Source organism: Panthera uncia, chromosome B1, assembly GCF_023721935.1.
Source record: "Panthera uncia isolate 11264 chromosome B1, Puncia_PCG_1.0, whole genome shotgun sequence".
In the NCBI taxonomy this organism is placed as follows: domain Eukaryota; kingdom Metazoa; phylum Chordata; class Mammalia; order Carnivora; family Felidae; genus Panthera; species Panthera uncia.
Window position 1 is genome coordinate 553819 of NC_064811.1, and position 14384 is coordinate 568202.

Genomic DNA, 14384 nt, shown 5'->3' on the forward strand with positions numbered 1-14384 from the left:
AGCAAGTACTTCCCATGACATTATGTCCTCACACACACAGAAAACCTTGATGAATGAAAAAGTAGATCAACGAAAATGATCTTACGATAATCTAACAAAATTTAAAGTAAATAACAAAAAGTCACGTACGTACTCCCAATCTCAACCACTCAGAAACCAAGAAACACATTCCTAGGGAACCCTCAGATAAAACAGGAAATCGAATCTGAACATGCAAGGTCTCGGGAAAGCTATGAAAATGTAAACACATCTCGGCAGAGCCCAGAGGCCCAACGGACACATCGCTCAGATGCTCAGAGGAAAGAATAAAAGTGAGGGATCTTGTGCCCATTTTAGGAAATCACAATGAAAACAACAAAGTACATCTTAAAAAGTCAAAAGAGGCAATTACGGGGAGAAAAACAGAAATTAATTAAGTAGAACACAAATCAGTAAAAAGGAGAGATGATAAAGTGCTTTTTCTTCCCCCAATAGAAAATAAACTAGAACCCGCTGGTGGTGCCTAGAAGCCTGATTGAGGATGACAGTCTCTGTCTAGAATATTCTACATTGAAAGGTAGAAACCCACGTGCAACTGGGAGTGGGAAGGAGAGCCGGGGAGGGAGGCGGGAAGGACGGTGGAGGGGCGCGGCTAGAGCAAACAGGTAATTTTCTAGTGAATACCAATTATCAAAATAACTTAGAATAGGGGGAAACACGGATAGACGAATGTAAGACAGTGGAGAGATGGTTTAAAAACGGAGAATGAAGGAAAGCACCAGGGACAGACGTTCACGGCTGAGTATGCGCTAACCGTAAGTCAGAGGAAAAGTCATTCCAGTGTTATTTTAACTTTTCCAAGACACATAAAAGGATGGAAAACTCTGTAATTCATCTCATAAAACCAGTATAATTTAATACAAAAACCTGATGTTAAAAAAAAAGAAAAAGAAAACTACAGACACATATCACTTATAAATGATGAGAAAAAAAAATCTAAATAAGAGAATAACAAAAAGAATCCAATAAATTATCTGCAGAATTATATGCTGTAACTTAGCAGATCTAGGCCAGGCTTCTAAGGGTGGCTCAGTGATTGAGTTAAATAATTTTATTGACAAAATAGCACAGAAAATTCATAGAACCAGATCGATAAGTACTGGAAGGAAATATGACAAAATTCAGCAATCATTAATACTATAGGGTATCAATCTATATAATAATCTATCATGATACTATTTAGAAAAAATTTTTTTAATGTTTATTTACTTTTGAGGGAGAGACAGAGACAGAGAGAGAGTGTGAGCAGGGGAGGGGCAGAGAGAGAGGGAGACAGAATCCGAAACAGGCTCCAGGCTCCGAGGTGTCAGCACAGAGCCCGACGTGGGGCTCGAACTCACAGACCACAAGATTATGACCAGAGCCAAAGTCAGATGCTTAACGGACTGAGCCACCCAGGTGCCCTATCATGATATTATTAAATCTGTATAATTCACTATAATATCATGATAATAATAATTATTATTCATAATAGAAAATAGAAAGAGACTTTGGGGGCACCTGGGGGGCTCAGTCGGTGAAGTGTCCAACTTCGGCTCAGGTCACGTTCTCACGGTTTGTGAGTTTGAGCCCCGCGTCGGGCTCTGTGCTGACAGCTTGGAGCCTGGAACCTGCTTCAGATTCTGTGTCGCCCCCTCTCTCTGCCCCTGCCCTACTCACGCTCTGTCTCTCTCTCTCAAAATAAAGAAAAAACATTAAAAAAGAAAACGAAAAAGGCTTTGCACACGATAGTGGCTGAGATCAATCTGCATGGAAAACACAAAACTTTGAACAAATGCAGGTATGAACAGTGACTCTTGCCCCGGCCGTCACTATTCAACATTTTCTCGGAGGTTCTAGCAACTGCAGTGAGATAAGAATATCAAATAAATGATGTAAGCATCAGAAAAAAATAGATGAGATACGACTGAGGGACGGCCCCTATTGTACCGTAGTTCAAAAACTTAAAAATCAATAAGAAAATCTGATACGAGATAAATATACGAAAGCAAGTGACTTCTCGCTTCTCGGCAATGAGCACCTAAGAACGGAAGCACGGGGACACTTGGTCCCAGCAGGAACTGTGGCCGAGGTGAAGGGCTGGAGCGATGCCTGGGTTGGGCGGGGGGGGCCACCCGCGGCTTCCACCTCCAGGCCGGGGGGCCCGGGCCGGCCAAGGCGGGGAGCACGGGCTTGCGGCAACCACCTTTCGCAAGGCAGCATCTTGGGAGCCACCCACGTCTCCCCACGTGCACTCTCGTGGTCCCCGCGTGGCGGGCTGTGGCCCAGGCACAGCAGGGAGGCGCTCTCGCCGCACGGGGGGGGGGGGGGGGGCCCCCGGCCCCGCGGGGGGCCCCGCCGGGGGGGGGGGGGGGGGGGGGGCACCCTGTCGCACACAGGGCCAGCCTGGTGGGCAGCGGCGATCTGGGCCCGACGGAAAGCGTCCAGGAGCTGACGGGAGCAGAACCGCGCACGCTCAGTGCAGAGCGAGCCGTGAGCGGCGGGGTAGACGCGGCGAACCCCAGCGGCTCCGGGCTAACAGCCGGAGACACGTGGGATGGAGCCACCTTGAAGTTTCCCCGGAAGGGTATGTGCGTGGGCCGAAAGAAGGACCCCGGTCCCCATCCTGACTCTGCCTGTTGCCGGCCCTGTGGTTTCGGTGGTGACTTGGCCCCCGCCGTGCCTCATTTTCCACATCCGTTACTTGAGAGTTGTTACGGCGAGGGATTTGACGTGTGACAAGTGTCTGCTCAGCCGAGTGGCATTTGCAGGTATCAGAACATCCCCGAAAACCACCAAAATCCAACCTGTGTGCTATCGACATAGACAGTAAATCATCCGTGCCCCCAAACAGAGTCCAGAACTGGATTCCAGAGCACGTGAGGAGGTCCCGAGTGACAGAGCGGGCTTAACGTCACCGGGGACTGGGGACAACGGCGGCGTAAGTCATCAAGGAACGATGCCGGGAGCAGCAGGGCGAGGAGCGGCCTCCGGGACCCGGGGTGGGGCTCCTGGGGGCGGAGAGGGGGGGTCCCAGGAGGGCCGGGGCCACGAGCCGCGGGACCCCGCCCGGGATGAGGGGCCGGGCCTGAGAGCAAGCGGCCGGGCCATGCAGGCCGGGACCCCCGGGCCCGAACGGGAGGTTCTGGGCGGCCAGCTGGCCCCGCACCAGCATCCGTCCGGCTCCCATGACATATCACCCGCCTGCCGAGAATGTAAACCATGAGCTAACGGCTTGGGGAATGTGGTTTCCGCTGGCGGCCCCGCAGCTGACAGCTGTTCCCCATCAGGGCAGCGCCGGCCGCCTGGCGCTCGCTGCCCTTGTTTTCCAGCGGGAAGCCCGAGGCCGCCCAACTGCAGGCCAGGTGCGGACGCCCCCTGTTGCCACCGCGCCACCCCTGCTTGAGACGGGCTCCGGCTCCAGACCCGCGGGGAAGGCGGGCAGGGCCGGGGCTGGGAGGGGGCCTTCTACCTGCGTGGACGTCACACCCCCGGGCTCGGGCTGACACCTGCTGTGGAGGGGTGTGGGGACCCGCCCACTGGGGACCCTCGGCACCCCCCCCCCCAGGCAGGATGCAGCTCGAGTCCTTACCCATGAACGGACCCCCCCGAGTCCACTGACCGGGCCCCCCGGGGTGCTGCTTCACCCCCAGCCCAAGCATCCCAGCTTCCTGGTGGGTTGCAGCAGCCCATCTACAGGCCAGAACGTTCTGGATGATTCAGAGGTTCCTGTGTGGCCTGGCCCCTCCCTGGTTCTCCATTTCCTTCTGTGCAAGCCCGGGGCTGAGCCCCCACCCCCGTGAGATCTGCCCCGGGAGGCTTCGTGGCTGCACCCTGCCCAGGGCACCCCTGCCTCCCGTCCAGCTGGGACCCGGTCCCTGCTGGTGATTCCCCTGTTCCCCCAGCCCCCCCCCCCCTTCACTTGGGATGCGGTCTAGGCGCAAAGGGTGGGGCTCCTGCCGGGTGAGGGGCAGCACCGACTCAAGCCGGGGTGAGCAGGGTCCCTGACTACCCCGCTGGACGTCCTGGCTTGGCCCTTTCCAGCCCAAAGCGTCCCCTCCACGGGCCCCAGCGAAGGCCTGGGCGGGGCTGTGTTCTTCCAACGGTGCTCAGCAGTCCAGGGGGCGTGCAGGGACAGGGCGTTTTGGGGGTCAGCCCTGCAAAGCCGCATGGGAGCTCGGCGTCCCTCATAGGAGAGGTCGGAGGAAGGTCAGAACCTTGTATTCCCGGGGGAGCTGCCCTGCCCTGTGACACCAGGAGAGGGTCTGCCACACGTGGGACCCACACATCTCCCATTCTGCCGGTGCTGCCCTCTCGATACAGGCCCCCACGGATGGAGCAGGACATTTCTTGAAAAAAGGCCTTATCGAGATACAATTCATGTGACATGAAATTCATCTTTTCAAGTGTATAATTTGGTGGTTTTTAGTTTATTCACGAGGTTGTGCAACCATCATGTCTACTTCCAGAACATTCCACCACTCCCAAAGAGGTCCTGCCCCCGTTAGCGGCCCCTCCTGTCCCACGTGTCCCCCTCCCAGACCCTGGCCACCACTCGGCTGCCTCCTGTGCCTGGGACTCTCCCGTTCCAGACGCGTCACGTAGACAGAGTCACGTGCTAGGTGGCCTGTGGTTTTGTCCTTTTACTTCACGTGTTTTCAAGCTTCATCCACGTTCACGAACATGCCGGTGCCGAGTTCCTTCCACGGCGGGACGGGAGCCCGTCGCACGAGCGGACGCCGTGTGTTTATCAGTGACGCCGGTGACGCCATCTGGGCCGTTGTGGGAGTAGCGGTCACGCCACATGGCTATTGTGGCCCGGTGGCCAGGAGGCGCCCCTCGCTGGGGTTTACACCTCCCCGAGCGCTCGTGATGTTGGCGCACGTCACGGGCCCGTTGCCCTTTGTGTGAATTATTCAGAAAAGCGTCTATTCAGGTGCTTTGCTCGTTCTTCAACTCAGCCGTGGTTTTTTGTGGAACCGTTCTCGCTCTCCCGCGTACCACCGCCCGGCCCTGCTCCTGCCCCTGGCCAGCCTCCATCTCATGCCCTGCCTCCCGCTGACCGAGACGTGGCCACGGCCATGAACTCCGGTTAGCTTCGGGAACACGTAGCTTCCTTGGTGCTCTTTTACTCCAGAACTTTCTTAGTTGTTTGTCCACGTTTGTTCAATAGTAACCTTATAATCAACTGACGTGGTTGCAGAGAAATTCTTAGGTGCTTTCCCGGGACTGTCTCGCTCAGATTAGCTCAGGACGAGGTGACATCACTGTGCGGCTCACTCCTCTTCCAGAAAGTGCCTTTCTGGAAGGTGCAGAAGATGTCCCTCAGGAGCTTCTCAGGATGGTTCCGTGTACACAGGAAGTAGGCGAAGTTTGTGCCTAGATAATTTATAACTTTTACTTCTGTTATAAACACTGCCTTCTCTTTATCATCTCTTCTTGGAAACGGCTTGAATTTGAAAGATGTTGGTTTCTGAACATAAATTTTGTGCACAGCTGCCTCCCTGCACTCACCTGTGGCTTCTGACTCTTTCTTTCTTTTAAAAATATATTTTTTGGGGCGCCTGGGTGGCGCAGTCGGTTAAGCGTCCGACTTCAGCCAGGTCACGATCTCGCGGTCCGTGAGTTCGAGCCCCGCGTCAGGCTCTGGGCTGATGGCTCGGAGCCTGGAGCCTGCTTCCGATTCTGTGTCTCCCTCTCTCTCTGCCCCTCCCCCGTTCATGCTCTGTCTCTCTCTGTCCCAAAAATAAATAAAAAACGTTGAAAAAAAAAATTTAAAAAAAAAATATATTTTTAATGTTTATTCATTTTTGAGAGAGAGAGAGAGAGAGAGAGAGCAAGTGAGCGTGAGCCCAAGCTGGGGAGGGGCAGAAAGAGAGGGAGACACAGAACCCGAAGTGTCTGAGCCGTCAGCACAGAGCCTGACGCAGGGCCCGAACCCACAAACCGCGAGATCATGATCCGGGCCGAAGTCAGACGCTCAACCGACTAAGCCCCCCGGGCGCCCCTCTTTCTGGCTGTTTCTAGGCACAAAGTCACAGCTCAGCATGTGTCCTGGGCTCTCTCTGGGGCTCATGGCCGGGTGAGGCCTGGCCCGATCCTGTGGCTGAGGCGGGTCCCCTGTCCCTGAGGAGACGCGGCCGGGTGCCCCTGTGCCCTCCAGTGCTGCCAGGCCGGGCTCTGGGCCTGGTCCCGGGGGGACACACAGACACGCCTCCGTACGTGGGGGACTGGGGCACCAAGCGCGGCTGTGGCCACAGGAGGCCTGGGGCCTGTGCTGGCATCACCCGGGAGGTGCCCCCAAGCTGGCCCTCCTCGGAGCCGCACCCCAGGGCGCACCTCCCTGTCTTTACGAAACGGCACTTTGTGCCCACGGGTGGGGAGGCTCCGGGCTCGGTGGCCAGCAGGGATTGGGGGTCTCCTAGGTTCCAGGCCCCAGGGGCCAGGACCTGGTCCGCGACCTCCTACCTTGAGCTCTCCTGGGGACACCCCAGCCAAGGAAGGTCTGGGAGCAAAGAGAGTGGGGGCCGGGGCCAGGCCCTGCCCTGCTGACCAGCCCAGGCCCCCAGCATGCGGTTCTCGTTTGGGTGTGATGGTTCTTCCTCCTGGATCCCCTGGGCCGGGGGTCAGCAGGGTGACCCTGCCCTGCCCACGGCCATCACAGGGCCCTGAGGACGCCTCGCTCCCACATCCCCGTGCCCCTCCACGTGAGCTGGGCAGCAGCCCAGCCTCGGCCGCCTCGCAGCGTGTGTTGGGCTGGGCGCTGGTCTGGCCAGGCCTCTGGAGCCAGAAAGAGCCCAGCCCAGGTGGGGACCAGCACTGGCCACCCACTTTCCCGTGGAGGGTCCTGGCTGCAGACCCCCAGCGTATCCACGCCACCCAGGCCCTTGCACCCCTAGTCGGACCACCAGCCCCGTGCAGGGCTGCCACTTGGCTGGTGTGTGGCCCATGGGTCAGGTGGCCACCCCCGCCCCCACCGACTGCCGGCCACACTCACCCACCCATTCACTTTCGCCACCAAGAGTGACCACAGCAGTGACCACAGAGACCCGAGTGTCACCCCCGCCGACCCCGACATGGGGACCACAGCTGCTGTGCAGGGAGGTGGGTGGGGTGACAGAGCACAGGGGCTGACCCATAGCAGACACCCCAGCCCCGGGGTAGCCTCCACACCCCTCTGCACAAGGCGCTGGGCTCAGCCAGGACATGGGGACCCAGCGAGCCTCCTCAGGGAGAGGGTACCCTGGTGCCAGCAGGGCAGCAGGCCCCCCGAGCAGGAGAGGTCTTGCCCCTCCGGACCCCCAGTAGTGGCAATGAGGCCAGCACGCATTCAAGGCGCCCTCAGAATAGAAGCCCCTCGGGGCTCGGCGCTTGGTCCAGCTCCGGGAGAGACGAGGGGGATGGGTCCTCTGGAGGGGAGCAGGCCTGCCTAGGGGGTCTCCGTCAGGGGGCAGGAGAGCCCCCCCCCACCCCCGCATCCTGCCAAGCCCGACCTCGGGTGTGTGTATGAGGGGCTGGAATCACTGCAGGGCAGGGGAGGGCAGGTGAAGTTGAAGGGTGCCAGGAGAGGCCAGGTGAGGGGCAGAGAGGTGCCTGGTGGGCAGCGAGGATGACGGCAGAGGCTGCCGTGGCCTGAGTGGGGGACGCCACAGAGCTGGGGTGGGTGGGCCCTGAGCCGTAAGCACATCGGAGAGTGGACCAGACCTGCTACCTCGGGCTCTCCTAACGAGGCCCGGGGGGCCAGCGACGTGAGGGGGGGGGGGGGAGCCGTGGCCTCGGGGCATGCCCCCGCCCCACCCCCACCAGCTCTGGTGGGGCCGGGGGCCAGGGACTGCAGCTTCCAGGACCAACATTCCACTCCAAAGAAAGCCAGTGCCCACAAAGTGGCCTCGGCCAGGGGCCTGGCCACCTCTCTCCCCACCGAGGCCACCAGGGCCTGCCCCCCTTCGCTGGTGAGCCGAGGGAGCTGAGGGCTACTTCCCCCTCGCTGGTCTTCCTGGCCAAGCCTGGCTGGGCCCAAGGACTATTTTTTCCTTAGCAATTTCCAGAATCTCCCATCTGTTAAAAACACTCCACTTTTATTGGAAAGCTGGCCCCCGTCCAGAGCGTGGGCTGCTGCTGACACCCCCGCAACCGGTTACCAGGCCCCCAGGGCAGCGACAGGGGCTGGTGCACGGAGTAGACGGCAGTGACCCTGGGGGCAATGACTGCTCCCTTCCTTGATGGGGACACCGAGGCTGGAAACTTGCAGAAGGCAGGGATAGATGCCTCGGGGTCTAGCTCCTGGAACCCTTGAGTCCCACCAACAGGATGGAGTCTCTCCCTCCTCAAGGGCTCGGCCCGGCCCCCACCACGGGACCCCCTCTGCTTGCCCCCTGCCCACGCAGCCCTGGCCTTCCTGTGCCTGGGCGGGAGGGCGGGAGGGGGCAGGACCAACTCCTGTTCCGGCTCCCACTGAGCTGTGGCACTGGGTGCGTGGTCAGCCCCGCGCCAGAGGCAGGTGAGGAGGAGGAGTGGGGAGGGACCACCTCCTGGAGCAGGACCATGAGGAGACAAGCGACAGGGGGCGGGGGTGGGGGGGGGATAGTTCCTTTTCACATGGGGACGCCGCGTGCATGTGGGTTTGGGGAGGACACCCTGGGACAGCCAGGTAGTACTGTCTACCTGGGGGAGGGGGCACTGGCTGGACAGGAGCCCAGAGTTGACCTGGCTGCCACGGAACTGCCTGTGCCCTGGAGACACAGAATTAGCTAGAGCCCAGGGCAGGCTCCTGGGCAAAGGAGACACTGTGCTGGGGCAATTGGACGTTCCTTGCCCTCCTGGCGGCTGTCCATCTAGTGGCAGAGAAAGACCATAAATGTGCATGTGAACAATTAAATAAACAATAAATGAGGAAACTGTATTTACAACTCATGTTATAGATAAAACTCTAATTTCCTCAATATATAAAGACCTCTTGCAAATCAATAAGAAAAAGACCAGTTGTAACTTTCCAAATAGAAAATAGAGTTTGAACAGATAATTCATAGGATGTGGAGACACGAGCAGTGTGCAATCTCACAAGTATTAGGAGAAAAGCAAATACAATTGCACAAAGGCACGATATCTCACTTGCCGTGGATTATGAAGTGTAAGAACTCATAATGCCTGGGTAGCTTTGGGGAAACCACTTTGTTAAGTGTTTGTTTATTTTGAGAGAGAGAGAGAGAATGAGTGTGTGTGCAGGTGGGGGAGGGACAGGAAGAGAGGGAGAGAGAGAATCCTAAGCAGGCTCCAGGCTGTCAGCACAGAGCCCAACATGGGCTCAAACCCACGAACCATGAGATCATGACCCGAGCCGAAGTGAGACACTTAACCGAGTGGATGAGGTGCCCCTTATTAGTTTTAACGTCTATTTATTTTTGAGAGAGAGAGAGAGACACAGACAGAGCGCAAGAAGAGAGAGAGGGAGACCCAGAATCGGAAGCAGGTTCCAGCCTGCTGAGCTGTCAGCATAGAGCCCAAAGTAGGGCTCGAACTCATGAACCGAGAGACCGTGACCTGAGCCAAAGTTGGACGCTCAACCAACTGAGCCACCCGGGCACCCCGAAACAGGCATTCTTCTACACTGTGGGGAGCTGGTTAATCCGTATGGCATGCAGTTTGGGACCATCTCCCCCGATTACACATGTACACATCTCGACTTAGTTCCACTCCCGGGAATCCACTTGAGAAAGGATCTGTTCCCCCAAGACCCCCGCCCAAGGACAGGCCACAGGCTGAGCCGCGGAAGGGGCGAGGAGGGCCTGGGTGAATGAGCAGTGACTGGTCCCCATAGTGGGATCCTGCACAGACCCCCAGCGCTGCCCTTGGGGGCGGGGAGGGTGCCGGAAGCCCAGGCCCCTGTGCGTAAGAGCACGTGGAGAGGAGACCAGGGGCCGCCGGCTGCTGGCGGCGGCTGCCCGGGGGTCCCGAGATGTCACCCCTGCGGCGTTTCCGTGCCGAGGTGGGGGTGACTGTCAGAGACGTCTCAGTTGGGCACACGAAGCCCCTCGGCTGCCCCCGGACGGCGGACCGTAGTGGCAGCGGGTGGGCAAGCTGGCCGGGCCGGAGTGGGCCTGCCGGGGCTGCCCCGTGGGGTGGCAGGGACTCCGTGCCCACGGCCCAGACTTGTCTGCACGCTCTGTGCCGCGGGGAGTCTGCAGGGGCACGGGCATGGGGCGCCGGTCACGGTGACCCCGGGCCTCCTCCGGGTGTTTGGCACGAGCCCTGGCCCCGCGGGCCACATGCTTCTCCTCATGCAGAGAGCACCGGCCGCCAGGGCACAGAGCCCGGAACAGCCCCGCAGCTGGCCCCAGTCTCAGCTTTTCTCCTTCATGTTGTTTTTTGCTAAAAAATCAATTCTGCAAACCCAGCTGGCGCTGGCCGAGAGCAGCTGGGGGCAGCGCGGCCGACACCGCGGCAGATGTGGACCCGGCCCTCCCCTTCCTGCCTCCTCTGGGCCTGAAGTGAGGGGAGGCAGGGGCAGGGGTGGGCGGCCCGCGTGAGGGCTGAGATCACCCCCTGCCCTGGCCCTGGCGCAGGCCACCCCCAGGACGACGTGCCCCCACGTCCTGCCAGGGGCCCAGCCGGCATCCACAGACCCCTCGCGGGGTGCCCACCCACCGTCTTGAGCCCCCAGGGCAGCACCCCAGCCCTCCCCTTCCAGCCGCATCAGACGGCAGCTGTGGCCGGCGGCCTGGATGGAGCCGACGTGTGGTCTGACCCCTCCCCCGCCGTCCCCCCACCCCACCTCCCGCACCCCGCCGGCCACCTCTACCCTCTGGCGGCAGACCTCACCTCTAGCGGGCTGTGCCCTGTCCCTCAGCCCTTCCTAGACGGGAGCCCGTCCCGGGGTCCAGAAATCTGCGTTTTCTGCTGCGTGGTTTGTCCTCAGCGGTCCTAATGGAGACGCCGCTCTCCGCGCCCTGGCCACGGGGAGCTGCCCTTCTGCCCCGGGAGCCGCGCCGTTTCACCCGCTACAGGTCCGTCCTTCTGCACGGACTTGGGCTCCCGGATCACATCTCGAGTGTGCACGCCCACGTGTGTGCACACAGCCGCCACACCCGCTCTGGGCTCTCTCTTCCTTGCAGACCCATCCGAGGTCACGGCAGCTCGCGCTCTGCCGTCACAGCGTCCCCGAGAAGACCCCTGTACGCCGAGGCCACAAAGACTGAGGCGCGTCCCCCACTCTCCGAAAGTTCCCGTTGTGCCACTTTACAAAAGGCCTCGTCAGCGCCTGTTCTCGCTAGCAGAAAGAAATGCAGAGAGGGTCTCCGTGTTTACGAAAAAGGCCTTCACTGGATTAAGGGAGTTTTCACAAAAGAAATGGCGGACACGAACTTTCGGAAGGCGGGGTTACAATCCCAAACCCCAGATCACTGCTGTCCCACAGACGTTTGGGGATAAGGTGGCTGAATTTGTTAGAAATAAACAGGAGGAAGGGCACCCGGGTGGCTCAGTCGGTTGAGCATCTGGCTCTTGATTTTGGCTCAGGTCAGGGCCCCAGGGTCGTGGGTTTGAGCCCCGTGTCAGGCTCTGTGCTGAGTGCAGAGCTTGCCTGGGATTCTCTCTCTCCCTCTCCCTCTGCCCCGCCCCTGCTGGCACCCACTTTCTCCCTAAACAACAAAACAAGGAGGTGGAATTTTGGCCAGAACTGTAATGAACTTCTGTGCTAATTTGGAGAAGGCCTACTTTATGCTGTTAATCTCCCCCCCCACCCCCACGACACGATCTGTGGTTGTTCGGGGTTTCGGGGTTCACCGGGGAGGCCGGTGTGCCTGTGTTTCAGGCTTGTGGCGGGCGAGGGCAGCAGGTGTCCTGGTTCTGGTCGGGGCAGGCCACGTGCTGCACCTCACGGAAACGGAACGGAAGGGCCCGGAACTGACCATCCAGGGCACATGCCCTTTGCCTCCCGCCCCCAGGCCAGGCCCTGCCCGAGGGCCGCCGTGCCCGCCCCAGGCCCGTTCCCTCTGCTGCCCCCGCAGAACCCCTCCTCGGGCCTGCACCCCAGACCCTGCCCAGGAGTCGTCCTCACTGCCCCTCCGCCCACACGCACAGCCCGGCACCAGCTGACTGGCAGCTGTTTCCTCCAAATGCATCCAGAAGGCCCCCCCCACTTCCCGTTGAGGCTGGGCCACCTGTGCGCCCGCGGGGCCAAGGCTCCTCTGGTGGCTGAGGGGTGGGGGCCCTGAGCGGATTCCGTGGGCTCGGGCAAGGGATCCACAGGACCTGGTGGGGGTGTGGGGAACGTGGGGTCTGGGGACCTTGGGCTCCTGGTCTGGGCCCTGGAGCCAATGGGGGGGACAGCTAGGTGAGGCAGCAGCGTGTCTCTTCCGAGGCGGCCTGAGGAGGCCTCACAGGACGGGCCCTTGGGACAGAGATGGGCTGGGCAGCGTCCACCTGCTGGGCGAGGCCAGGGGCAGTGGACCCAAGCACAGAGAGGCAGGACCACCCACGGGGTTGGCCCTGAGAGCCTGGGCCACTGGCCACACCTCCAGTGACCTGTGCAGAGGTGGGGTGCTGTCCTCAGGGGCTGTCACCTACAACCTCCTGTGACCAGGGACAGGGCTAGAGGCAAGAAGATGGGGACAGGGGGCTCACTTTAAAGGCCGGTGACTAGACCCCTCGTCCGGATGCAAACACCACAGAGCGGTCTTGCCCACGTGCGCTCCGCATGAGGGCACCGTGAGCACACACACGGCGGCTGGCCCCTCCTCGTGCTGTTGGGGGCTCGTATTCTGGTCCCTTCCGTTGCTGCGGCGTGTTTCGTTGTGAAAGAGCGTCCGAGGAGAGGACGTCTCCAGTCTCTGGTCGTCACGATCCCCACGACGGAAGCCACTGCACACACTCTTGCTCACGTCGGTCACCGCACATCCGTGTCTGCGCTGGGGACGTCCCCGGGGCAGGAACGCTGGCTCAGCGTCCGACTCGGCCTTCCTGGGAAACGGGCGTTTCCGCACAGCGGGCCCACGGGCGCTCAGAGCTGGCACAGACCTTCAAAACTGTCTCCTGGAGCTGAAAGGTCAGATCTTTGTACCACGACGTCAGCAGGGAAGCTTCCCTGGGACAGTCCGCTCTCCAGGGCTGGGGACAACGCCCAGAGAGTACCCGGCTCGAGCCCTGAGCAGACATTACTTCTGCAGCTGGGGAATGGCGCCTGGGTCTCGGAGCAGACACAGCTGCGCCCTGGTCCCAGGGGGACGCGGTCCCGGGGGGACGACACAGCACGCCGCCTCGCTGAGCAAGTTCACCCCAGCGGGGAGCACTCTTCGGGGCGATTCCAGACGGGGTCTTTGGAGTGACAGCCAACCTCATCAACTGCGTTGGGAGAGGCGTCCCCAACGTCCTGGCAAGTCTGTGTGAGAGCAGTTACTTCTCGACGCTAACGAAGGAAGCCATCTGCCTAGATTTGTAACTTTCTTCGAGGAAGTACCCACGATGCAATTTCTTCAAGGTCACAGAGCTACCCGGACCGTTCGCATCCCGTGTCGGTTTTGGCAAGTGGCTTTTCATCTCTTCTGCGTTTTCAGTGTGAAGCTGCTCATCGGATCCTGTCGCGAGTGACCCTGGGGGCTGCACGCCTACACTCACACGCAGCCTCACCGCCTTCGTCTGGCAGACTGATCGATTCTGTTAAGTTTCTCAAAGGACCAGCTGTTAAATTTGCCGGTGCTTTTGCACGTGATTGATTCCTGTCTTGAGCTTCTTCTTCCTGCTCCTCTATGACTTTAAACTTTTCCTCATCATTCTTCTTCTAGTTGCTTGGGACGCACACGTGTTAATGTTCCTTTTGGCCGTGACTCTTTCTGACGTGTTCTTAAGTCTGTGCTTTCTTCTCGGTCCATCGCTCTGCACGTGTTTTCACTGCCACTCGGGATCCCTGAAGGAGAGACCGAATAAAGGCAGGCACCTGAAGACAGAAAGGCCGAGAACGCCCCAGAACCGACTGAAGATGTAAATGCACCAGTTTGGGAAGCGTGATGAGCTCTGGTTGGGCAGGATCACGCCCCACTGTGGAGGGGCCTGACTAGGACACCAGCTGTTCAGGCCGGAGGCCGGAAGACCACGGAAGGGCGTGTGTGCAGGCGGGGGGGGCGCAGCTCCCAACCCGGAATCCTGTCGCAGCCAGCACCTCATCAAGTGTGGGCAAAACCAAAGCATTTCCCCAGAAGTTCCGCACAGGCACCGGCAGACTGTGTCCCCTCCGAAGATCCACGCTGGAAAGACCGCTGGAGGATGAGCTCCAGGAGGCACAAAACCGAATCGTGACGTGACCCTGGGTGCTGCCGTGGTGGCTCGGGTCGGGAGGGGGATGTCAGGCTGGGGGAGGCCCCATTCCCGCTCCC